This window comes from Atractosteus spatula, chromosome 13, assembly GCF_055471065.1.
Source record: "Atractosteus spatula isolate fAtrSpa1 chromosome 13, fAtrSpa1.hap1, whole genome shotgun sequence".
Taxonomy (NCBI): Eukaryota; Metazoa; Chordata; class Actinopteri; order Semionotiformes; family Lepisosteidae; genus Atractosteus; species Atractosteus spatula.
In genome coordinates, this window is record NC_142718.1 from 13,439,126 (window position 1) to 13,465,793 (window position 26,668).

The following is a 26,668-nucleotide window of genomic DNA, read 5'->3' on the forward strand; positions in this document are numbered from 1 at the left end:
TCGGGCTGAAAAACACGTTTTAAAAACTGTGTTGTTCCTGCCCTATAAGTTACATGGGGGTTACCAAAGTTGCCAAAACGTGTTTATTTCTGCTGAAAAACACGTTTTGACAATTTCTGAGCACTGGGGTTAAGGGCTGACTCAGTGTGCTCTTCTGAGCCAAGCAGTTACACTGCGAATCTAAGAGCTGAGAAAAAGCGTTTATTTCGGGCTGAAAAACACGTTTTGAAAACTGTGCTGTTCCTGCCCTATAAGTTACATGGGGGTTACCAAAGTTGCCAAAACATGTTTATTTCTGCTGAAAAACACGTTTTGACAATTTCTGTACACTGGGGTGAAGGGCTGACTCAATGTGCTCTTCTGAGCCAGGCAGTTACACTGCGAATCTAAGAGCTGAGAAAAAGCGTTTATTTCGGGCTGAAAAACACGTTTTGAAAACTGTGCTGTTCCTGCCCTATAAGTTACATGGGGGTTACCAAAGTTGCCAAAACATGTTTATTTCTGCTGAAAAACACGTTTTGACAATTTCTGTACACTGGGGTTAAGGGCTGACTCAATGTGCTCTTCTGAGCCAGGCAGTTACACAGCGATTCTAAGGGCTGACAAAACGCGTTTATTTCGGGCTGAAAAACACGTTTTGAAAACTGTGTTGTTCCTGCCCTATAAGTTACATGGGGGTTACCAAAGTTGCCAAAACATCTTTATTTCTGCTGAAAAACACGTTTTGACTATTTCTGTACACTGGGGTTAAGGGCTGACTCAATGTGCTCTTCTGTGCCAAGCAGTTACACAGCGATTCTAAGGGCTGACAAAACGCGTTTATTTCGGGCTGAAAAACACGTTTTGAAAACTGTGTTGTTCCTGCCCTATAAGTTACATGGGGGTTACCAAAGTTGCCAAAACGTGTTTATTTCTGCTGAAAAACACGTTTTGACAATTTCTGAGCACTGGGGTTAAGGGCTGACTCAGTGTGCTCTTCTGAGCCAAGCAGTTACACTGCGAATCTAAGAGCTGAGAAAAAGCGTTTATTTCGGGCTGAAAAACACGTTTTGAAAACTGTGCTGTTCCTGCCCTATAAGTTACATGGGGGTTACCAAAGTTGCCAAAACATGTTTATTTCTGCTGAAAAACACGTTTTGACAATTTCTGTACACTGGGGTGAAGGGCTGACTCAATGTGCTCTTCTGAGCCAGGCAGTTACACTGCGAATCTAAGAGCTGAGAAAAAGCGTTTATTTCGGGCTGAAAAACACGTTTTGAAAACTGTGTTGTTCCTGCCCTATAAGTTACATGGGGGTTACCAAAGTTGCCAAAACGTGTTTATTTCTGCTGAAAAACACGTTTTGACAATTTCTGAGCACTGGGGTTAAGGGCTGACTCAGTGTGCTCTTCTGAGCCAAGCAGTTACACTGCGAATCTAAGAGCTGAGAAAAAGCGTTTATTTCGGGCTGAAAAACACGTTTTGAAAACTGTGCTGTTCCTGCCCTATAAGTTACATGGGGGTTACCAAAGTTGCCAAAACATGTTTATTTCTGCTGAAAAACACGTTTTGACAATTTCTGTACACTGGGGTGAAGGGCTGACTCAATGTGCTCTTCTGAGCCAGGCAGTTACACTGCGAATCTAAGAGCTGAGAAAAAGCGTTTATTTCGGGCTGAAAAACACGTTTTGAAAACTGTGCTGTTCCTGCCCTATAAGTTACATGGGGGTTACCAAAGTTGCCAAAACATGTTTATTTCTGCTGAAAAACACGTTTTGACAATTTCTGTACACTGGGGTTAAGGGCTGACTCAATGTGCTCTTCTGTGCCAGGCAGTTACACAGCGATTCTAAGGGCTGACAAAACGCGTTTATTTCGGGCTGAAAAACACGTTTTGAAAACTGTGTTGTTCCTGCCCTATAAGTTACATGGGGGTTACCAAAGTTGCCAAAACGTGTTTATTTCTGCTGAAAAACACGTTTTGACAATTTCTGAGCACTGGGGTTAAGGGCTGACTCAGTGTGCTCTTCTGAGCCAAGCAGTTACACTGCGAATCTAAGAGCTGAGAAAAAGCGTTTATTTCGGGCTGAAAAACACGTTTTGAAAACAGTGTTGTTCCTGCCTTATAAGTTACATGGGGGTTACCAAAGTTGCCAAAACGTGTTTATTTCTGCTGAAAAACACTTTTTGACAATTTCTGAGCACTGGGGTTAAGGGCTGACTCAGTGTGCTCTTCTGAGCCAGGCAGTTACACTGCGAATCTAAGAGCTGAGAAAAAGCGTTTATTTCGGGCTGAAAAACACGTTTTGAAAACTGTGCTGTTCCTGCCCTATAAGTTACATGGGGGTTACCAAAGTTGCCAAAACATGTTTATTTCTGCTGAAAAACACGTTTTGACAATTTCTGTACACTGGGGTGAAGGGCTGACTCAATGTGCTCTTCTGAGCCAGGCAGTTACACTGCGAATCTAAGAGCTGAGAAAAAGCGTTTATTTCGGGCTGAAAAACACGTTTTGAAAACTGTGCTGTTCCTGCCCTATAAGTTAAATGGGGGTTACCAAAGTTGCCAAAACGTGTTTATTTCTGCTGAAAAACACGTTTTGACAATTTCTGTACTCTGGGGTTAAGGGCTGACTCAATGTGCTCTTCTGAGCCAGGCAGTTACACAGCGATTCTAAGGGCTGACAAAACGCGTTTATTTCGGGCTGAAAAACACGTTTTGAAAACTGTGTTGTTCCTGCCCTATAAGTTACATGGGGGTTACCAAAGTTGCCAAAACATGTTTATTTCTGCTGAAAAACACGTTTTGACAATTTCTGTACACTGGGGTTAAGGGCTGACTCAATGTGCTCTTCTGTGCCAAGCAGTTACACAGCGATTCTAAGGGCTGACAAAACGCGTTTATTTCGGGCTGAAAAACACGTTTTGAAAACTGTGTTGTTCCTGCCCTATAAGTTACATGGGGGTTACCAAAGTTGCCAAAACGTGTTTATTTCTGCTGAAAAACACGTTTTGACAATTTCTGAGCACTGGGGTTAAGGGCTGACTCAGTGTGCTCTTCTGAGCCAAGCAGTTACACTGCGAATCTAAGAGCTGAGAAAAAGCGTTTATTTCGGGCTGAAAAACACGTTTTGAAAACTGTGCTGTTCCTGCCCTATAAGTTACATGGGGGTTACCAAAGTTGCCAAAACATGTTTATTTCTGCTGAAAAACACGTTTTGACAATTTCTGTACACTGGGGTGAAGGGCTGACTCAATGTGCTCTTCTGAGCCAGGCAGTTACACTGCGAATCTAAGAGCTGAGAAAAAGCGTTTATTTCGGGCTGAAAAACACGTTTTGAAAACTGTGCTGTTCCTGCCCTATAAGTTACATGGGGGTTACCAAAGTTGCCAAAACATGTTTATTTCTGCTGAAAAACACGTTTTGACAATTTCTGTACACTGGGGTTAAGGGCTGACTCAATGTGCTCTTCTGAGCCAGGCAGTTACACAGCGATTCTAAGGGCTGACAAAACGCGTTTATTTCGGGCTGAAAAACACGTTTTGAAAACTGTGTTGTTCCTGCCCTATAAGTTACATGGGGGTTACCAAAGTTGCCAAAACATCTTTATTTCTGCTGAAAAACACGTTTTGACAATTTCTGTACACTGGGGTTAAGGGCTGACTCAATGTGCTCTTCTGTGCCAAGCAGTTACACAGCGATTCTAAGGGCTGACAAAACGCGTTTATTTCGGGCTGAAAAACACGTTTTGAAAACTGTGTTGTTCCTGCCCTATAAGTTACATGGGGGTTACCAAAGTTGCCAAAACGTGTTTATTTCTGCTGAAAAACACGTTTTGACAATTTCTGAACACTGGGGTTAAGGGCTGACTCAGTGTGCTCTTCTGAGCCAAGCAGTTACACTGCGAATCTAAGAGCTGAGAAAAAGCGTTTATTTCGGGCTGAAAAACACGTTTTGAAAACTGTGCTGTTCCTGCCCTATAAGTTACATGGGGGTTACCAAAGTTGCCAAAACATGTTTATTTCTGCTGAAAAACACGTTTTGACAATTTCTGTACACTGGGGTGAAGGGCTGACTCAATGTGCTCTTCTGAGCCAGGCAGTTACACTGCGAATCTAAGAGCTGAGAAAAAGCGTTTATTTCGGGCTGAAAAACACGTTTTGAAAACTGTGCTGTTCCTGCCCTATAAGTTACATGGGGGTTACCAAAGTTGCCAAAACATGTTTATTTCTGCTGAAAAACACGTTTTGACAATTTCTGTACACTGGGGTTAAGGGCTGACTCAATGTGCTCTTCTGAGCCAGGCAGTTACACAGCGATTCTAAGGGCTGACAAAACGCGTTTATTTCGGGCTGAAAAACACGTTTTGAAAACTGTGTTGTTCCTGCCCTATAAGTTACATGGGGGTTACCAAAGTTGCCAAAACGTGTTTATTTCTGCTGAAAAACACGTTTTGACAATTTCTGAGCACTGGGGTTAAGGGCTGACTCAGTGTGCTCTTCTGAGCCAAGCAGTTACACTGCGAATCTAAGAGCTGAGAAAAAGCGTTTATTTCGGGCTGAAAAACACGTTTTGAAAACAGTGTTGTTCCTGCCCTATAAGTTACATGGGGGTTTCCAAAGTTGCCAAAACGTGTTTATTTCTGCTGAAAAACACGTTTTGACAATTTCTGAGCACTGGGGTTAAGGGCTGACTCAGTGTGCTCTTCTGAGCCAAGCAGTTACACTGCGAATCTAAGAGCTGAGAAAAAGCGTTTATTTCGGGCTGAAAAACACGTTTTGAAAACTGTGCTGTTCCTGCCCTATAAGTTACATGGGGGTTACCAAAGTTGCCAAAACATGTTTATTTCTGCTGAAAAACACGTTTTGACAATTTCTGTACACTGGGGTGAAGGGCTGACTCAATGTGCTCTTCTGAGCCAAGCAGTTACACAGCGATTCTAAAGGCTGACAAAACGCGTTTATTTCGGGCTGAAAAACACGTTTTGAAAACTGTGTTGTTCCTGCCCTATAAGTTACATGGGGGTTACCAAAGTTGCCAAAACATGTTTATTTCTGCTGAAAAACACGTTTTGACAATTTCTGTACACTGGGGTTAAGGGCTGACTCAATGTGCTCTTCTGTGCCAGGCAGTTACACAGCGATTCTAAGGGCTGACAAAACGCGTTTATTTCGGGCTGAAAAACACGTTTTGAAAACTGTGTTGTTCCTGCCCTATAAGTTACATGGGGGTTACCAAAGTTGCCAAAACGTGTTTATTTCTGCTGAAAAACACGTTTTGACAATTTCTGAGCACTGGGGTTAAGGGCTGACTCAGTGTGCTCTTCTGAGCCAAGCAGTTACACTGCGAATCTAAGAGCTGAGAAAAAGCGTTTATTTCGGGCTGAAAAACACGTTTTGAAAACTGTGCTGTTCCTGCCCTATAAGTTACATGGGGGTTACCAAAGTTGCCAAAACATGTTTATTTCTGCTGAAAAACACGTTTTGACAATTTCTGTACACTGGGGTGAAGGGCTGACTCAATGTGCTCTTCTGAGCCAGGCAGTTACACTGCGAATCTAAGAGCTGAGAAAAAGCGTTTATTTCGGGCTGAAAAACACGTTTTGAAAACTGTGCTGTTCCTGCCCTATAAGTTACATGGGGGTTTCCAAAGTTGCCAAAACGTGTTTATTTCTGCTGAAAAACACGTTTTGACAATTTCTGAGCACTGGGGTTAAGGGCTGACTCAGTGTGCTCTTCTGAGCCAGGCAGTTACACTGCGAATCTAAGAGCTGAGAAAAAGCGTTTATTTCGGGCTGAAAAACACGTTTTGAAAACTGTGCTGTTCCTGCCCTATAAGTTACATGGGGGTTACCAAAGTTGCCAAAACATGTTTATTTCTGCTGAAAAACACGTTTTGACAATTTCTGTACACTGGGGTTAAGGGCTGACTCAATGTGCTCTTCTGAGCCAGGCAGTTACACAGCGAATCTAAGAGCTGAGAAAAAGCGTTTATTTCTGGCTGAAAAACACGTTTTGAAAACTGTGCTGTTCCTGCCCTATAAGTTACATGGGGGTTACCAAAGTTGCCAAAACATGTTTATTTCTGCTGAAAAACACGTTTTGACAATTTCTGTACACTGGGGTTAAGGGCTGACTCAATGTGCTCTTCTGAGCCAGGCAGTTACACAGCGATTCTAAGGGCTGACAAAACGCGTTTATTTCGGGCTGAAAAACACGTTTTGAAAACTGTGTTGTTCCTGCCCTATAAGTTACATGGGGGTTACCAAAGTTGCCAAAACGTGTTTATTTCTGCTGAAAAACACGTTTTGACAATTTCTGAGCACTGGGGTTAAGGGCTGACTCAGTGTGCTCTTCTGAGCCAAGCAGTTACACTGCGAATCTAAGAGCTGAGAAAAAGCGTTTATTTCGGGCTGAAAAACACGTTTTGAAAACAGTGTTGTTCCTGCCTTATAAGTTACATGGGGGTTACCAAAGTTGCCAAAACGTGTTTATTTCTGCTGAAAAACACGTTTTGACAATTTCTGAGCACTGGGGTTAAGGGCTGACTCAGTGTGCTCTTCTGAGCCAGGCAGTTACACTGCGAATCTAAGAGCTGAGAAAAAGCGTTTATTTCGGGCTGAAAAACACGTTTTGAAAACTGTGCTGTTCCTGCCCTATAAGTTACATGGGGGTTACCAAAGTTGCCAAAACATGTTTATTTCTGCTGAAAAACACGTTTTGACAATTTCTGTACACTGGGGTTAAGGGCTGACTCAATGTGCTCTTCTGTGCCAGGCAGTTACACAGCGATTCTAAGGGCTGACAAAACGCGTTTATTTCGGGCTGAAAAACACGTTTTGAAAACTGTGTTGTTCCTGCCCTATAAGTTACATGGGGGTTACCAAAGTTGCCAAAACGTGTTTATTTCTGCTGAAAAACACGTTTTGACAATTTCTGAGCACTGGGGTTAAGGGCTGACTCAGTGTGCTCTTCTGAGCCAAGCAGTTACACTGCGAATCTAAGAGCTGAGAAAAAGCGTTTATTTCGGGCTGAAAAACACGTTTTGAAAACTGTGCTGTTCCTGCCCTATAAGTTACATGGGGGTTACCAAAGTTGCCAAAACATGTTTATTTCTGCTGAAAAACACGTTTTGACAATTTCTGTACACTGGGGTGAAGGGCTGACTCAATGTGCTCTTCTGAGCCAGGCAGTTACACTGCGAATCTAAGAGCTGAGAAAAAGCGTTTATTTCGGGCTGAAAAACACGTTTTGAAAACTGTGCTGTTCCTGCCCTATAAGTTACATGGGGGTTACCAAAGTTGCCAAAACATGTTTATTTCTGCTGAAAAACACGTTTTGACAATTTCTGTACTCTGGGGTTAAGGGCTGACTCAATGTGCTCTTCTGAGCCAGGCAGTTACACAGCGATTCTAAGGGCTGACAAAACGCGTTTATTTCGGGCTGAAAAACACGTTTTGAAAACTGTGTTGTTCCTGCCCTATAAGTTACATGGGGGTTACCAAAGTTGCCAAAACATGTTTATTTCTGCTGAAAAACACGTTTTGACAATTTCTGTACACTGGGGTTAAGGGCTGACTCAATGTGCTCTTCTGTGCCAAGCAGTTACACAGCGATTCTAAGGGCTGACAAAACGCGTTTATTTCGGGCTGAAAAACACGTTTTGAAAACTGTGTTGTTACTGCCCTATAAGTTACATGGGGGTTACCAAAGTTGCCAAAACGTGTTTATTTCTGCTGAAAAACACGTTTTGACAATTTCTGAGCACTGGGGTTAAGGGCTGACTCAGTGTGCTCTTCTGAGCCAAGCAGTTACACTGCGAATCTAAGAGCTGAGAAAAAGCGTTTATTTCGGGCTGAAAAACACGTTTTGAAAACTGTGCTGTTCCTGCCCTATAAGTTACATGGGGGTTACCAAAGTTGCCAAAACATGTTTATTTCTGCTGAAAAACACGTTTTGACAATTTCTGTACACTGGGGTTAAGGGCTGACTCAATGTGCTCTTCTGAGCCAGGCAGTTACACAGCGATTCTAAGGGCTGACAAAACGCGTTTATTTCGGGCTGAAAAACACGTTTTGAAAACTGTGTTGTTCCTGCCCTATAAGTTACATGGGGGTTACCAAAGTTGCCAAAACATCTTTATTTCTGCTGAAAAACACGTTTTGACAATTTCTGTACACTGGGGTTAAGGGCTGACTCAATGTGCTCTTCTGTGCCAAGCAGTTACACAGCGATTCTAAGGGCTGACAAAACGCGTTTATTTCGGGCTGAAAAACACGTTTTGAAAACTGTGTTGTTCCTGCCCTATAAGTTACATGGGGGTTACCAAAGTTGCCAAAACGTGTTTATTTCTGCTGAAAAACACGTTTTGACAATTTCTGAGCACTGGGGTTAAGGGCTGACTCAGTGTGCTCTTCTGAGCCAAGCAGTTACACTGCGAATCTAAGAGCTGAGAAAAAGCGTTTATTTCGGGCTGAAAAACACGTTTTGAAAACTGTGCTGTTCCTGCCCTATAAGTTACATGGGGGTTACCAAAGTTGCCAAAACATGTTTATTTCTGCTGAAAAACACGTTTTGACAATTTCTGTACACTGGGGTGAAGGGCTGACTCAATGTGCTCTTCTGAGCCAGGCAGTTACACTGCGAATCTAAGAGCTGAGAAAAAGCGTTTATTTCGGGCTGAAAAACACGTTTTGAAAACTGTGCTGTTCCTGCCCTATAAGTTACATGGGGGTTACCAAAGTTGCCAAAACATGTTTATTTCTGCTGAAAAACACGTTTTGACAATTTCTGTACACTGGGGTTAAGGGCTGACTCAATGTGCTCTTCTGAGCCAGGCAGTTACACAGCGATTCTAAGGGCTGACAAAACGCGTTTATTTCGGGCTGAAAAACACGTTTTGAAAACTGTGTTGTTCCTGCCCTATAAGTTACATGGGGGTTACCAAAGTTGCCAAAACGTGTTTATTTCTGCTGAAAAACACGTTTTGACAATTTCTGAGCACTGGGGTTAAGGGCTGACTCAGTGTGCTCTTCTGAGCCAAGCAGTTACACTGCGAATCTAAGAGCTGAGAAAAAGCGTTTATTTCGGGCTGAAAAACACGTTTTGAAAACAGTGTTGTTCCTGCCCTATAAGTTACATGGGGGTTTCCAAAGTTGCCAAAACGTGTTTATTTCTGCTGAAAAACACGTTTTGACAATTTCTGAGCACTGGGGTTAAGGGCTGACTCAGTGTGCTCTTCTGTGCCAGGCAGTTACACAGCGATTCTAAGGGCTGACAAAACGCGTTTATTTCGGGCTGAAAAACACGTTTTGAAAACTGTGTTGTTCCTGCCCTATAAGTTACATGGGGGTTACCAAAGTTGCCAAAACGTGTTTATTTCTGCTGAAAAACACGTTTTGACAATTTCTGAGCACTGGGGTTAAGGGCTGACTCAGTGTGCTCTTCTGAGCCAAGCAGTTACACTGCGAATCTAAGAGCTGAGAAAAAGCGTTTATTTCGGGCTGAAAAACACGTTTTGAAAACTGTGCTGTTCCTGCCCTATAAGTTACATGGGGGTTACCAAAGTTGCCAAAACATGTTTATTTCTGCTGAAAAACACGTTTTGACAATTTCTGTACACTGGGGTGAAGGGCTGACTCAATGTGCTCTTCTGAGCCAGGCAGTTACACTGCGAATCTAAGATCTGAGAAAAAGCGTTTATTTCGGGCTGAAAAACACGTTTTGAAAACTGTGCTGTTCCTGCCCTATAAGTTACATGGGGGTTTCCAAAGTTGCCAAAACGTGTTTATTTCTGCTGAAAAACACGTTTTGACAATTTCTGAGCACTGGGGTTAAGGGCTGACTCAGTGTGCTCTTCTGAGCCAGGCAGTTACACTGCGAATCTAAGAGCTGAGAAAAAGCGTTTATTTCGGGCTGAAAAACACGTTTTGAAAACTGTGCTGTTCCTGCCCTATAAGTTACATGGGGGTTACCAAAGTTGCCAAAACATGTTTATTTCTGCTGAAAAACACGTTTTGACAATTTCTGTACACTGGGGTTAAGGGCTGACTCAATGTGCTCTTCTGAGCCAGGCAGTTACACAGCGAATCTAAGAGCTGAGAAAAAGCGTTTATTTCTGGCTGAAAAACACGTTTTGAAAACTGTGCTGTTCCTGCCCTATAAGTTACATGGGGGTTACCAAAGTTGCCAAAACATGTTTATTTCTGCTGAAAAACACGTTTTGACAATTTCTGTACACTGGGGTTAAGGGCTGACTCAATGTGCTCTTCTGAGCCAGGCAGTTACACAGCGATTCTAAGGGCTGACAAAACGCGTTTATTTCGGGCTGAAAAACACGTTTTGAAAACTGTGTTGTTCCTGCCCTATAAGTTACATGGGGGTTACCAAAGTTGCCAAAACGTGTTTATTTCTGCTGAAAAACACGTTTTGACAATTTCTGAGCACTGGGGTTAAGGGCTGACTCAGTGTGCTCTTCTGAGCCAAGCAGTTACACTGCGAATCTAAGAGCTGAGAAAAAGCGTTTATTTCGGGCTGAAAAACACGTTTTGAAAACAGTGTTGTTCCTGCCTTATAAGTTACATGGGGGTTACCAAAGTTGCCAAAACGTGTTTATTTCTGCTGAAAAACACGTTTTGACAATTTCTGAGCACTGGGGTTAAGGGCTGACTCAGTGTGCTCTTCTGAGCCAGGCAGTTACACTGCGAATCTAAGAGCTGAGAAAAAGCGTTTATTTCGGGCTGAAAAACACGTTTTGAAAACTGTGCTGTTCCTGCCCTATAAGTTACATGGGGGTTACCAAAGTTGCCAAAACATGTTTATTTCTGCTGAAAAACACGTTTTGACAATTTCTGTACACTGGGGTTAAGGGCTGACTCAATGTGCTCTTCTGTGCCAGGCAGTTACACAGCGATTCTAAGGGCTGACAAAACGCGTTTATTTCGGGCTGAAAAACACGTTTTGAAAACTGTGTTGTTCCTGCCCTATAAGTTACATGGGGGTTACCAAAGTTGCCAAAACGTGTTTATTTCTGCTGAAAAACACGTTTTGACAATTTCTGAGCACTGGGGTTAAGGGCTGACTCAGTGTGCTCTTCTGAGCCAAGCAGTTACACTGCGAATCTAAGAGCTGAGAAAAAGCGTTTATTTCGGGCTGAAAAACACGTTTTGAAAACTGTGCTGTTCCTGCCCTATAAGTTACATGGGGGTTACCAAAGTTGCCAAAACATGTTTATTTCTGCTGAAAAACACGTTTTGACAATTTCTGTACACTGGGGTGAAGGGCTGACTCAATGTGCTCTTCTGAGCCAGGCAGTTACACTGCGAATCTAAGAGCTGAGAAAAAGCGTTTATTTCGGGCTGAAAAACACGTTTTGAAAACTGTGCTGTTCCTGCCCTATAAGTTACATGGGGGTTACCAAAGTTGCCAAAACATGTTTATTTCTGCTGAAAAACACGTTTTGACAATTTCTGTACACTGGGGTGAAGGGCTGACTCAATGTGCTCTTCTGAGCCAGGCAGTTACACTGCGAATCTAAGAGCTGAGAAAAAGCGTTTATTTCGGGCTGAAAAACACGTTTTGAAAACTGTGCTGTTCCTGCCCTATAAGTTACATGGGGGTTTCCAAAGTTGCCAAAACGTGTTTATTTCTGCTGAAAAACACGTTTTGACAATTTCTGAGCACTGGGGTTAAGGGCTGACTCAGTGTGCTCTTCTGAGCCAGGCAGTTACACTGCGAATCTAAGAGCTGAGAAAAAGCGTTTATTTCGGGCTGAAAAACACGTTTTGAAAACTGTGCTGTTCCTGCCCTATAAGTTACATGGGGGTTACCAAAGTTGCCAAAACATGTTTATTTCTGCTGAAAAACACGTTTTGACAATTTCTGTACACTGGGGTTAAGGGCTGACTCAATGTGCTCTTCTGAGCCAGGCAGTTACACAGCGAATCTAAGAGCTGAGAAAAAGCGTTTATTTCTGGCTGAAAAACACGTTTTGAAAACTGTGCTGTTCCTGCCCTATAAGTTACATGGGGGTTACCAAAGTTGCCAAAACATGTTTATTTCTGCTGAAAAACACGTTTTGACAATTTCTGTACACTGGGGTTAAGGGCTGACTCAATGTGCTCTTCTGAGCCAGGCAGTTACACAGCGATTCTAAGGGCTGACAAAACGCGTTTATTTCGGGCTGAAAAACACGTTTTGAAAACTGTGTTGTTCCTGCCCTATAAGTTACATGGGGGTTACCAAAGTTGCCAAAACGTGTTTATTTCTGCTGAAAAACACGTTTTGACAATTTCTGAGCACTGGGGTTAAGGGCTGACTCAGTGTGCTCTTCTGAGCCAAGCAGTTACACTGCGAATCTAAGAGCTGAGAAAAAGCGTTTATTTCGGGCTGAAAAACACGTTTTGAAAACAGTGTTGTTCCTGCCTTATAAGTTACATGGGGGTTACCAAAGTTGCCAAAACGTGTTTATTTCTGCTGAAAAACACGTTTTGACAATTTCTGAGCACTGGGGTTAAGGGCTGACTCAGTGTGCTCTTCTGAGCCAGGCAGTTACACTGCGAATCTAAGAGCTGAGAAAAAGCGTTTATTTCGGGCTGAAAAACACGTTTTGAAAACTGTGCTGTTCCTGCCCTATAAGTTACATGGGGGTTACCAAAGTTGCCAAAACATGTTTATTTCTGCTGAAAAACACGTTTTGACAATTTCTGTACACTGGGGTTAAGGGCTGACTCAATGTGCTCTTCTGTGCCAGGCAGTTACACAGCGATTCTAAGGGCTGACAAAACGCGTTTATTTCGGGCTGAAAAACACGTTTTGAAAACTGTGTTGTTCCTGCCCTATAAGTTACATGGGGGTTACCAAAGTTGCCAAAACGTGTTTATTTCTGCTGAAAAACACGTTTTGACAATTTCTGAGCACTGGGGTTAAGGGCTGACTCAGTGTGCTCTTCTGAGCCAAGCAGTTACACTGCGAATCTAAGAGCTGAGAAAAAGCGTTTATTTCGGGCTGAAAAACACGTTTTGAAAACTGTGCTGTTCCTGCCCTATAAGTTACATGGGGGTTACCAAAGTTGCCAAAACATGTTTATTTCTGCTGAAAAACACGTTTTGACAATTTCTGTACACTGGGGTGAAGGGCTGACTCAATGTGCTCTTCTGAGCCAGGCAGTTACACTGCGAATCTAAGAGCTGAGAAAAAGCGTTTATTTCGGGCTGAAAAACACGTTTTGAAAACTGTGCTGTTCCTGCCCTATAAGTTACATGGGGGTTACCAAAGTTGCCAAAACATGTTTATTTCTGCTGAAAAACACGTTTTGACAATTTCTGTACTCTGGGGTTAAGGGCTGACTCAATGTGCTCTTCTGAGCCAGGCAGTTACACAGCGATTCTAAGGGCTGACAAAACGCGTTTATTTCGGGCTGAAAAACACGTTTTGAAAACTGTGTTGTTCCTGCCCTATAAGTTACATGGGGGTTACCAAAGTTGCCAAAACATGTTTATTTCTGCTGAAAAACACGTTTTGACAATTTCTGTACACTGGGGTTAAGGGCTGACTCAATGTGCTCTTCTGTGCCAAGCAGTTACACAGCGATTCTAAGGGCTGACAAAACGCGTTTATTTCGGGCTGAAAAACACGTTTTGAAAACTGTGTTGTTACTGCCCTATAAGTTACATGGGGGTTACCAAAGTTGCCAAAACGTGTTTATTTCTGCTGAAAAACACGTTTTGACAATTTCTGAGCACTGGGGTTAAGGGCTGACTCAGTGTGCTCTTCTGAGCCAAGCAGTTACACTGCGAATCTAAGAGCTGAGAAAAAGCGTTTATTTCGGGCTGAAAAACACGTTTTGAAAACTGTGCTGTTCCTGCCCTATAAGTTACATGGGGGTTACCAAAGTTGCCAAAACATGTTTATGTCTGCTGAAAAACACGTTTTGACAATTTCTGTACACTGGGGTGAAGGGCTGACTCAATGTGCTCTTCTGAGCCAGGCAGTTACACTGCGAATCTAAGAGCTGAGAAAAAGCGTTTATTTCGGGCTGAAAAACACGTTTTGAAAACTGTGCTGTTCCTGCCCTATAAGTTACATGGGGGTTACCAAAGTTGCCAAAACATGTTTATTTCTGCTGAAAAACACGTTTTGACAATTTCTGTACACTGGGGTTAAGGGCTGACTCAATGTGCTCTTCTGAGCCAGGCAGTTACACAGCGATTCTAAGGGCTGACAAAACGCGTTTATTTCGGGCTGAAAAACACGTTTTGAAAACTGTGTTGTTCCTGCCCTATAAGTTACATGGGGGTTACCAAAGTTGCCAAAACATCTTTATTTCTGCTGAAAAACACGTTTTGACAATTTCTGTACACTGGGGTTAAGGGCTGACTCAATGTGCTCTTCTGTGCCAAGCAGTTACACAGCGATTCTAAGGGCTGACAAAACGCGTTTATTTCGGGCTGAAAAACACGTTTTGAAAACTGTGTTGTTCCTGCCCTATAAGTTACATGGGGGTTACCAAAGTTGCCAAAACGTGTTTATTTCTGCTGAAAAACACGTTTTGACAATTTCTGAGCACTGGGGTTAAGGGCTGACTCAGTGTGCTCTTCTGAGCCAAGCAGTTACACTGCGAATCTAAGAGCTGAGAAAAAGCGTTTATTTCGGGCTGAAAAACACGTTTTGAAAACTGTGCTGTTCCTGCCCTATAAGTTACATGGGGGTTACCAAAGTTGCCAAAACATGTTTATTTCTGCTGAAAAACACGTTTTGACAATTTCTGTACACTGGGGTGAAGGGCTGACTCAATGTGCTCTTCTGAGCCAGGCAGTTACACTGCGAATCTAAGAGCTGAGAAAAAGCGTTTATTTCGGGCTGAAAAACACGTTTTGAAAACTGTGCTGTTCCTGCCCTATAAGTTACATGGGGGTTACCAAAGTTGCCAAAACATGTTTATTTCTGCTGAAAAACACGTTTTGACAATTTCTGTACACTGGGGTTAAGGGCTGACTCAATGTGCTCTTCTGAGCCAGGCAGTTACACAGCGATTCTAAGGGCTGACAAAACGCGTTTATTTCGGGCTGAAAAACACGTTTTGAAAACTGTGTTGTTCCTGCCCTATAAGTTACATGGGGGTTACCAAAGTTGCCAAAACGTGTTTATTTCTGCTGAAAAACACGTTTTGACAATTTCTGAGCACTGGGGTTAAGGGCTGACTCAGTGTGCTCTTCTGAGCCAAGCAGTTACACTGCGAATCTAAGAGCTGAGAAAAAGCGTTTATTTCGGGCTGAAAAACACGTTTTGAAAACAGTGTTGTTCCTGCCCTATAAGTTACATGGGGGTTTCCAAAGTTGCCAAAACGTGTTTATTTCTGCTGAAAAACACGTTTTGACAATTTCTGAGCACTGGGGTTAAGGGCTGACTCAGTGTGCTCTTCTGTGCCAGGCAGTTACACAGCGATTCTAAGGGCTGACAAAACGCGTTTATTTCGGGCTGAAAAACACGTTTTGAAAACTGTGTTGTTCCTGCCCTATAAGTTACATGGGGGTTACCAAAGTTGCCAAAACGTGTTTATTTCTGCTGAAAAACACGTTTTGACAATTTCTGAGCACTGGGGTTAAGGGCTGACTCAGTGTGCTCTTCTGAGCCAAGCAGTTACACTGCGAATCTAAGAGCTGAGAAAAAGCGTTTATTTCGGGCTGAAAAACACGTTTTGAAAACTGTGCTGTTCCTGCCCTATAAGTTACATGGGGGTTACCAAAGTTGCCAAAACATGTTTATTTCTGCTGAAAAACACGTTTTGACAATTTCTGTACACTGGGGTGAAGGGCTGACTCAATGTGCTCTTCTGAGCCAGGCAGTTACACTGCGAATCTAAGAGCTGAGAAAAAGCGTTTATTTCGGGCTGAAAAACACGTTTTGAAAACTGTGCTGTTCCTGCCCTATAAGTTACATGGGGGTTTCCAAAGTTGCCAAAACGTGTTTATTTCTGCTGAAAAACACGTTTTGACAATTTCTGAGCACTGGGGTTAAGGGCTGACTCAGTGTGCTCTTCTGAGCCAGGCAGTTACACTGCGAATCTAAGAGCTGAGAAAAAGCGTTTATTTCGGGCTGAAAAACACGTTTTGAAAACTGTGCTGTTCCTGCCCTATAAGTTACATGGGGGTTACCAAAGTTGCCAAAACATGTTTATTTCTGCTGAAAAACACGTTTTGACAATTTCTGTACACTGGGGTTAAGGGCTGACTCAATGTGCTCTTCTGAGCCAGGCAGTTACACAGCGAATCTAAGAGCTGAGAAAAAGCGTTTATTTCTGGCTGAAAAACACGTTTTGAAAACTGTGCTGTTCCTGCCCTATAAGTTACATGGGGGTTACCAAAGTTGCCAAAACATGTTTATTTCTGCTGAAAAACACGTTTTGACAATTTCTGTACACTGGGGTTAAGGGCTGACTCAATGTGCTCTTCTGAGCCAGGCAGTTACACAGCGATTCTAAGGGCTGACAAAACGCGTTTATTTCGGGCTGAAAAACACGTTTTGAAAACTGTGTTGTTCCTGCCCTATAAGTTACATGGGGGTTACCAAAGTTGCCAAAACGTGTTTATTTCTGCTGAAAAACACGTTTTGACAATTTCTGAGCACTGGGGTTAAGGGCTGACTCAGTGTGCTCTTCTGAGCCAAGCAGTTACACTGCGAATCTAAGAGCTGAGAAAAAGCGTTTATTTCGGGCTGAAAAACACGTTTTGAAAACAGTGTTGTTCCTGCCTTATAAGTTACATGGGGGTTACCAAAGTTGCCAAAACGTGTTTATTTCTGCTGAAAAACACGTTTTGACAATTTCTGAGCACTGGGGTTAAGGGCTGACTCAGTGTGCTCTTCTGAGCCAGGCAGTTACACTGCGAATCTAAGAGCTGAGAAAAAGCGTTTATTTCGGGCTGAAAAACACGTTTTGAAAACTGTGCTGTTCCTGCCCTATAAGTTACATGGGGGTTACCAAAGTTGCCAAAACATGTTTATTTCTGCTGAAAAACACGTTTTGACAATTTCTGTACACTGGGGTTAAGGGCTGACTCAATGTGCTCTTCTGTGCCAGGCAGTTACACAGCGATTCTAAGGGCTGACAAAACGCGTTTATTTCGGGCTGAAAAACACGTTTTGAAAACTGTGTTGTTCCTGCCCTATAAGTTACATGGGGGTTACCAAAGTTGCCAAAACGTGTTTATTTCTGCTGAAAAACACGTTTTGACAATTTCTGAGCACTGGGGTTAAGGGCTGACTCAGTGTGCTCTTCTGAGCCAAGCAGTTACACTGCGAATCTAAGAGCTGAGAAAAAGCGTTTATTTCGGGCTGAAAAACACGTTTTGAAAACTGTGCTGTTCCTGCCCTATAAGTTACATGGGGGTTACCAAAGTTGCCAAAACATGTTTATTTCTGCTGAAAAACACGTTTTGACAATTTCTGTACACTGGGGTGAAGGGCTGACTCAATGTGCTCTTCTGAGCCAGGCAGTTACACTGCGAATCTAAGAGCTGAGAAAAAGCGTTTATTTCGGGCTGAAAAACACGTTTTGAAAACTGTGCTGTTCCTGCCCTATAAGTTACATGGGGGTTACCAAAGTTGCCAAAACATGTTTATTTCTGCTGAAAAACACGTTTTGACAATTTCTGTACTCTGGGGTTAAGGGCTGACTCAATGTGCTCTTCTGAGCCAGGCAGTTACACAGCGATTCTAAGGGCTGACAAAACGCGTTTATTTCGGGCTGAAAAACACGTTTTGAAAACTGTGTTGTTCCTGCCCTATAAGTTACATGGGGGTTACCAAAGTTGCCAAAACATGTTTATTTCTGCTGAAAAACACGTTTTGACAATTTCTGTACACTGGGGTTAAGGGCTGACTCAATGTGCTCTTCTGTGCCAAGCAGTTACACAGCGATTCTAAGGGCTGACAAAACGCGTTTATTTCGGGCTGAAAAACACGTTTTGAAAACTGTGTTGTTACTGCCCTATAAGTTACATGGGGGTTACCAAAGTTGCCAAAACGTGTTTATTTCTGCTGAAAAACACGTTTTGACAATTTCTGAGCACTGGGGTTAAGGGCTGACTCAGTGTGCTCTTCTGAGCCAAGCAGTTACACTGCGAATCTAAGAGCTGAGAAAAAGCGTTTATTTCGGGCTGAAAAACACGTTTTGAAAACTGTGCTGTTCCTGCCCTATAAGTTACATGGGGGTTACCAAAGTTGCCAAAACATGTTTATGTCTGCTGAAAAACACGTTTTGACAATTTCTGTACACTGGGGTGAAGGGCTGACTCAATGTGCTCTTCTGAGCCAGGCAGTTACACTGCGAATCTAAGAGCTGAGAAAAAGCGTTTATTTCGGGCTGAAAAACACGTTTTGAAAACTGTGCTGTTCCTGCCCTATAAGTTACATGGGGGTTACCAAAGTTGCCAAAACATGTTTATTTCTGCTGAAAAACACGTTTTGACAATTTCTGTACACTGGGGTTAAGGGCTGACTCAATGTGCTCTTCTGAGCCAGGCAGTTACACAGCGATTCTAAGGGCTGACAAAACGCGTTTATTTCGGGCTGAAAAACACGTTTTGAAAACTGTGTTGTTCCTGCCCTATAAGTTACATGGGGGTTACCAAAGTTGCCAAAACATCTTTATTTCTGCTGAAAAACACGTTTTGACAATTTCTGTACACTGGGGTTAAGGGCTGACTCAATGTGCTCTTCTGTGCCAAGCAGTTACACAGCGATTCTAAGGGCTGACAAAACGCGTTTATTTCGGGCTGAAAAACACGTTTTGAAAACTGTGTTGTTCCTGCCCTATAAGTTACATGGGGGTTACCAAAGTTGCCAAAACGTGTTTATTTCTGCTGAAAAACACGTTTTGACAATTTCTGAGCACTGGGGTTAAGGGCTGACTCAGTGTGCTCTTCTGAGCCAAGCAGTTACACTGCGAATCTAAGAGCTGAGAAAAAGCGTTTATTTCGGGCTGAAAAACACGTTTTGAAAACTGTGCTGTTCCTGCCCTATAAGTTACATGGGGGTTACCAAAGTTGCCAAAACATGTTTATTTCTGCTGAAAAACACGTTTTGACAATTTCTGTACACTGGGGTGAAGGGCTGACTCAATGTGCTCTTCTGAGCCAGGCAGTTACACTGCGAATCTAAGAGCTGAGAAAAAGCGTTTATTTCGGGCTGAAAAACACGTTTTGAAAACTGTGCTGTTCCTGCCCTATAAGTTACATGGGGGTTACCAAAGTTGCCAAAACATGTTTATTTCTGCTGAAAAACACGTTTTGACAATTTCTGTACACTGGGGTTAAGGGCTGACTCAATGTGCTCTTCTGAGCCAGGCAGTTACACAGCGATTCTAAGGGCTGACAAAACGCGTTTATTTCGGGCTGAAAAACACGTTTTGAAAACTGTGTTGTTCCTGCCCTATAAGTTACATGGGGGTTACCAAAGTTGCCAAAACGTGTTTATTTCTGCTGAAAAACACGTTTTGACAATTTCTGAGCACTGGGGTTAAGGGCTGACTCAGTGTGCTCTTCTGAGCCAAGCAGTTACACTGCGAATCTAAGAGCTGAGAAAAAGCGTTTATTTCGGGCTGAAAAACACGTTTTGAAAACAGTGTTGTTCCTGCCCTATAAGTTACATGGGGGTTTCCAAAGTTGCCAAAACGTGTTTATTTCTGCTGAAAAACACGTTTTGACAATTTCTGAGCACTGGGGTTAAGGGCTGACTCAGTGTGCTCTTCTGTGCCAGGCAGTTACACAGCGATTCTAAGGGCTGACAAAACGCGTTTATTTCGGGCTGAAAAACACGTTTTGAAAACTGTGTTGTTCCTGCCCTATAAGTTACATGGGGGTTACCAAAGTTGCCAAAACGTGTTTATTTCTGCTGAAAAACACGTTTTGACAATTTCTGAGCACTGGGGTTAAGGGCTGACTCAGTGTGCTCTTCTGAGCCAAGCAGTTACACTGCGAATCTAAGAGCTGAGAAAAAGCGTTTATTTCGGGCTGAAAAACACGTTTTGAAAACTGTGCTGTTCCTGCCCTATAAGTTACATGGGGGTTACCAAAGTTGCCAAAACATGTTTATTTCTGCTGAAAAACACGTTTTGACAATTTCTGTACACTGGGGTGAAGGGCTGACTCAATGTGCTCTTCTGAGCCAGGCAGTTACACTGCGAATCTAAGAGCTGAGAAAAAGCGTTTATTTCGGGCTGAAAAACACGTTTTGAAAACTGTGCTGTTCCTGCCCTATAAGTTACATGGGGGTTACCAAAGTTGCCAAAACATGTTTATTTCTGCTGAAAAACACGTTTTGACAATTTCTGTACACTGGGGTTAAGGGCTGACTCAATGTGCTCTTCTGTGCCAGGCAGTTACACAGCGATTCTAAGGGCTGACAAAACGCGTTTATTTCGGGCTGAAAAACACGTTTTGAAAACTGTGTTGTTCCTGCCCTATAAGTTACATGGGGGTTACCAAAGTTGCCAAAACGTGTTTATTTCTGCTGAAAAACACGTTTTGACAATTTCTGAGCACTGGGGTTAAGGGCTGACTCAGTGTGCTCTTCTGAGCCAGGCAGTTACACTGCGAATCTAAGAGCTGAGAAAAAGCGTTTATTTCGGGCTGAAAAACACGTTTTGAAAACAGTGTTGTTCCTGCCTTATAAGTTACATGGGGGTTACCAAAGTTGCCAAAACGTGTTTATTTCTGCTGAAAAACACGTTTTGACAATTTCTGAGCACTGGGGTTAAGGGCTGACTCAGTGTGCTCTTCTGAGCCAGGCAGTTACACTGCGAATCTAAGAGCTGAGAAAAAGCGTTTATTTCGGGCTGAAAAACACGTTTTGAAAACTGTGCTGTTCCTGCCCTATAAGTTACATGGGGGTTACCAAAGTTGCCAAAACATGTTTATTTCTGCTGAAAAACACGTTTTGACAATTTCTGTACACTGGGGTTAAGGGCTGACTCAATGTGCTCTTCTGTGCCAGGCAGTTACACAGCGATTCTAATGGCTGAGAAAACGCGTTTATTTCGGGCTGAAAAACACGTTTTGAAAACTGTGTTGTTCCTGCCCTATAAGTTACATGGGGGTTACCAAAGTTGCCAAAACGTGTTTATTTCTGCTGAAAAACACGTTTTGACAATTTCTGAGCACTGGGGTTAAGGGCTGACTAAGTGTGCTCTTCTGAGCCAAGCAGTTACACTGCGAATCTAAGAGCTGAGAAAAAGCGTTTATTTCGGGCTGAAAAACACGTTTTGAAAACTGTGCTGTTCCTGCCCTATAAGTTACATGGGGGTTACCAAAGTTGCCAAAACATGTTTATTTCTGCTGAAAAACACGTTTTGACAATTTCTGTACACTGGGGTGAAGGGCTGACTCAATGTGCTCTTCTGAGCCAGGCAGTTACACTGCGAATCTAAGAGCTGAGAAAAAGCGTTTATTTCGGGCTGAAAAACACGTTTTGAAAACTGTGCTGTTCCTGCCCTATAAGTTACATGGGGGTTACCAAAGTTGCCAAAACATGTTTATTTCTGCTGAAAAACACGTTTTGACAATTTCTGTACTCTGGGGTTAAGGGCTGACTCAATGTGCTCTTCTGAGCCAGGCAGTTACACAGCGATTCTAAGGGCTGACAAAACGCGTTTATTTCGGGCTGAAAAACACGTTTTGAAAACTGTGTTGTTCCTGCCCTATAAGTTACATGGGGGTTACCAAAGTTGCCAAAACGTGTTTATTTCTGCTGAAAAACACGTTTTGACAATTTCTGTACACTGGGGTTAAGGGCTGACTCAATGTGCTCTTCTGTGCCAAGCAGTTACACAGCGATTCTAAGGGCTGACAAAACGCGTTTATTTCGGGCTGAAAAACACGTTTTGAAAACTGTGTTGTTCCTGCCCTATAAGTTACATGGGGGTTACCAAAGTTGCCAAAACATGTTTATTTCTGCTGAAAAACACGTTTTGACAATTTCTGTACACTGGGGTTAAGGGCTGACTCAATGTGCTCTTCTGTGCCAAGCAGTTACACAGCGATTCTAAGGGCTGACAAAACGCGTTTATTTCGGGCTGAAAAACACGTTTTGAAAACTGTGTTGTTCCTGCCCTATAAGTTACATGGGGGTTACCAAAGTTGCCAAAACGTGTTTATTTCTGCTGAAAAACACGTTTTGACAATTTCTGAGCACTGGGGTTAAGGGCTGACTCAGTGTGCTCTTCTGAGCCAAGCAGTTACACTGCGAATCTAAGAGCTGAGAAAAAGCGTTTATTTCGGGCTGAAAAACACGTTTTGAAAACTGTGCTGTTCCTGCCCTATAAGTTACATGGGGGTTACCAAAGTTGCCAAAACATGTTTATTTCTGCTGAAAAACACGTTTTGACAATTTCTGTACACTGGGGTGAAGGGCTGACTCAATGTGCTCTTCTGAGCCAGGCAGTTACACTGCGAATCTAAGAGCTGAGAAAAAGCGTTTATTTCGGGCTGAAAAACACGTTTTGAAAACTGTGCTGTTCCTGCCCTATAAGTTACATGGGGGTTACCAAAGTTGCCAAAACATGTTTATTTCTGCTGAAAAACACGTTTTGACAATTTCTGTACACTGGGGTTAAGGGCTGACTCAATGTGCTCTTCTGAGCCAGGCAGTTACACAGCGATTCTAAGGGCTGACAAAACGCGTTTATTTCGGGCTGAAAAACACGTTTTGAAAACTGTGTTGTTCCTGCCCTATAAGTTACATGGGGGTTACCAAAGTTGCCAAAACATCTTTATTTCTGCTGAAAAACACGTTTTGACAATTTCTGTACACTGGGGTTAAGGGCTGACTCAATGTGCTCTTCTGTGCCAAGCAGTTACACAGCGATTCTAAGGGCTGACAAAACGCGTTTATTTCGGGCTGAAAAACACGTTTTGAAAACTGTGTTGTTCCTGCCCTATAAGTTACATGGGGGTTACCAAAGTTGCCAAAACGTGTTTATTTCTGCTGAAAAACACGTTTTGACAATTTCTGAGCACTGGGGTTAAGGGCTGACTCAGTGTGCTCTTCTGAGCCAAGCAGTTACACTGCGAATCTAAGAGCTGAGAAAAAGCGTTTATTTCGGGCTGAAAAACACGTTTTGAAAACTGTGCTGTTCCTGCCCTATAAGTTACATGGGGGTTACCAAAGTTGCCAAAACATGTTTATTTCTGCTGAAAAACACGTTTTGACAATTTCTGTACACTGGGGTGAAGGGCTGACTCAATGTGCTCTTCTGAGCCAGGCAGTTACACTGCGAATCTAAGAGCTGAGAAAAAGCGTTTATTTCGGGCTGAAAAACACGTTTTGAAAACTGTGCTGTTCCTGCCCTATAAGTTACATGGGGGTTACCAAAGTTGCCAAAACATGTTTATTTCTGCTGAAAAACACGTTTTGACAATTTCTGTACACTGGGGTTAAGGGCTGACTCAATGTGCTCTTCTGAGCCAGGCAGTTACACAGCGATTCTAAGGGCTGACAAAACGCGTTTATTTCGGGCTGAAAAACACGTTTTGAAAACTGTGTTGTTCCTGCCCTATAAGTTACATGGGGGTTACCAAAGTTGCCAAAACGTGTTTATTTCTGCTGAAAAACACGTTTTGACAATTTCTGAGCACTGGGGTTAAGGGCTGACTCAGTGTGCTCTTCTGAGCCAAGCAGTTACACTGCGAATCTAAGAGCTGAGAAAAAGCGTTTATTTCGGGCTGAAAAACACGTTTTGAAAACAGTGTTGTTCCTGCCCTATAAGTTACATGGGGGTTTCCAAAGTTGCCAAAACGTGTTTATTTCTGCTGAAAAACACGTTTTGACAATTTCTGAGCACTGGGGTTAAGGGCTGACTCAGTGTGCTCTTCTGTGCCAGGCAGTTACACAGCGATTCTAAGGGCTGACAAAACGCGTTTATTTCGGGCTGAAAAACACGTTTTGAAAACTGTGTTGTTCCTGCCCTATAAGTTACATGGGGGTTACCAAAGTTGCCAAAACGTGTTTATTTCTGCTGAAAAACACGTTTTGACAATTTCTGAGCACTGGGGTTAAGGGCTGACTCAGTGTGCTCTTCTGAGCCAAGCAGTTACACTGCGAATCTAAGAGCTGAGAAAAAGCGTTTATTTCGGGCTGAAAAACACGTTTTGAAAACTGTGCTGTTCCTGCCCTATAAGTTACATGGGGGTTACCAAAGTTGCCAAAACATGTTTATTTCTGCTGAAAAACACGTTTTGACAATTTCTGTACACTGGGGTGAAGGGCTGACTCAATGTGCTCTTCTGAGCCAGGCAGTTACACTGCGAATCTAAGAGCTGAGAAAAAGCGTTTATTTCGGGCTGAAAAACACGTTTTGAAAACTGTGCTGTTCCTGCCCTATAAGTTACATGGGGGTTTCCAAAGTTGCCAAAACGTGTTTATTTCTGCTGAAAAACACGTTTTGACAATTTCTGAGCACTGGGGTTAAGGGCTGACTCAGTGTGCTCTTCTGAGCCAGGCAGTTACACTGCGAATCTAAGAGCTGAGAAAAAGCGTTTATTTCGGGCTGAAAAACACGTTTTGAAAACTGTGCTGTTCCTGCCCTATAAGTTACATGGGGGTTACCAAAGTTGCCAAAACATGTTTATTTCTGCTGAAAAACACGTTTTGACAATTTCTGTACACTGGGGTTAAGGGCTGACTCAATGTGCTCTTCTGAGCCAGGCAGTTACACAGCGAATCTAAGAGCTGAGAAAAAGCGTTTATTTCTGGCTGAAAAACACGTTTTGAAAACTGTGCTGTTCCTGCCCTATAAGTTACATGGGGGTTACCAAAGTTGCCAAAACATGTTTATTTCTGCTGAAAAACACGTTTTGACAATTTCTGTACACTGGGGTTAAGGGCTGACTCAATGTGCTCTTCTGAGCCAGGCAGTTACACAGCGATTCTAAGGGCTGACAAAACGCGTTTATTTCGGGCTGAAAAACACGTTTTGAAAACTGTGTTGTTCCTGCCCTATAAGTTACATGGGGGTTACCAAAGTTGCCAAAACGTGTTTATTTCTGCTGAAAAACACGTTTTGACAATTTCTGAGCACTGGGGTTAAGGGCTGACTCAGTGTGCTCTTCTGAGCCAAGCAGTTACACTGCGAATCTAAGAGCTGAGAAAAAGCGTTTATTTCGGGCTGAAAAACACGTTTTGAAAACAGTGTTGTTCCTGCCTTATAAGTTACATGGGGGTTACCAAAGTTGCCAAAACGTGTTTATTTCTGCTGAAAAACACGTTTTGACAATTTCTGAGCACTGGGGTTAAGGGCTGACTCAGTGTGCTCTTCTGAGCCAGGCAGTTACACTGCGAATCTAAGAGCTGAGAAAAAGCGTTTATTTCGGGCTGAAAAACACGTTTTGAAAACTGTGCTGTTCCTGCCCTATAAGTTACATGGGGGTTACCAAAGTTGCCAAAACATGTTTATTTCTGCTGAAAAACACGTTTTGACAATTTCTGTACACTGGGGTTAAGGGCTGACTCAATGTGCTCTTCTGTGCCAGGCAGTTACACAGCGATTCTAAGGGCTGACAAAACGCGTTTATTTCGGGCTGAAAAACACGTTTTGAAAACTGTGTTGTTCCTGCCCTATAAGTTACATGGGGGTTACCAAAGTTGCCAAAACGTGTTTATTTCTGCTGAAAAACACGTTTTGACAATTTCTGAGCACTGGGGTTAAGGGCTGACTCAGTGTGCTCTTCTGAGCCAAGCAGTTACACTGCGAATCTAAGAGCTGAGAAAAAGCGTTTATTTCGGGCTGAAAAACACGTTTTGAAAACTGTGCTGTTCCTGCCCTATAAGTTACATGGGGGTTACCAAAGTTGCCAAAACATGTTTATTTCTGCTGAAAAACACGTTTTGACAATTTCTGTACACTGGGGTGAAGGGCTGACTCAATGTGCTCTTCTGAGCCAGGCAGTTACACTGCGAATCTAAGAGCTGAGAAAAAGCGTTTATTTCGGGCTGAAAAACACGTTTTGAAAACTGTGCTGTTCCTGCCCTATAAGTTACATGGGGGTTACCAAAGTTGCCAAAACATGTTTATTTCTGCTGAAAAACACGTTTTGACAATTTCTGTACTCTGGGGTTAAGGGCTGACTCAATGTGCTCTTCTGAGCCAGGCAGTTACACAGCGATTCTAAGGGCTGACAAAACGCGTTTATTTCGGGCTGAAAAACACGTTTTGAAAACTGTGTTGTTCCTGCCCTATAAGTTACATGGGGGTTACCAAAGTTGCCAAAACATGTTTATTTCTGCTGAAAAACACGTTTTGACAATTTCTGTACACTGGGGTTAAGGGCTGACTCAATGTGCTCTTCTGTGCCAAGCAGTTACACAGCGATTCTAAGGGCTGACAAAACGCGTTTATTTCGGGCTGAAAAACACGTTTTGAAAACTGTGTTGTTACTGCCCTATAAGTTACATGGGGGTTACCAAAGTTGCCAAAACGTGTTTATTTCTGCTGAAAAACACGTTTTGACAATTTCTGAGCACTGGGGTTAAGGGCTGACTCAGTGTGCTCTTCTGAGCCAAGCAGTTACACTGCGAATCTAAGAGCTGAGAAAAAGCGTTTATTTCGGGCTGAAAAACACGTTTTGAAAACTGTGCTGTTCCTGCCCTATAAGTTACATGGGGGTTACCAAAGTTGCCAAAACATGTTTATGTCTGCT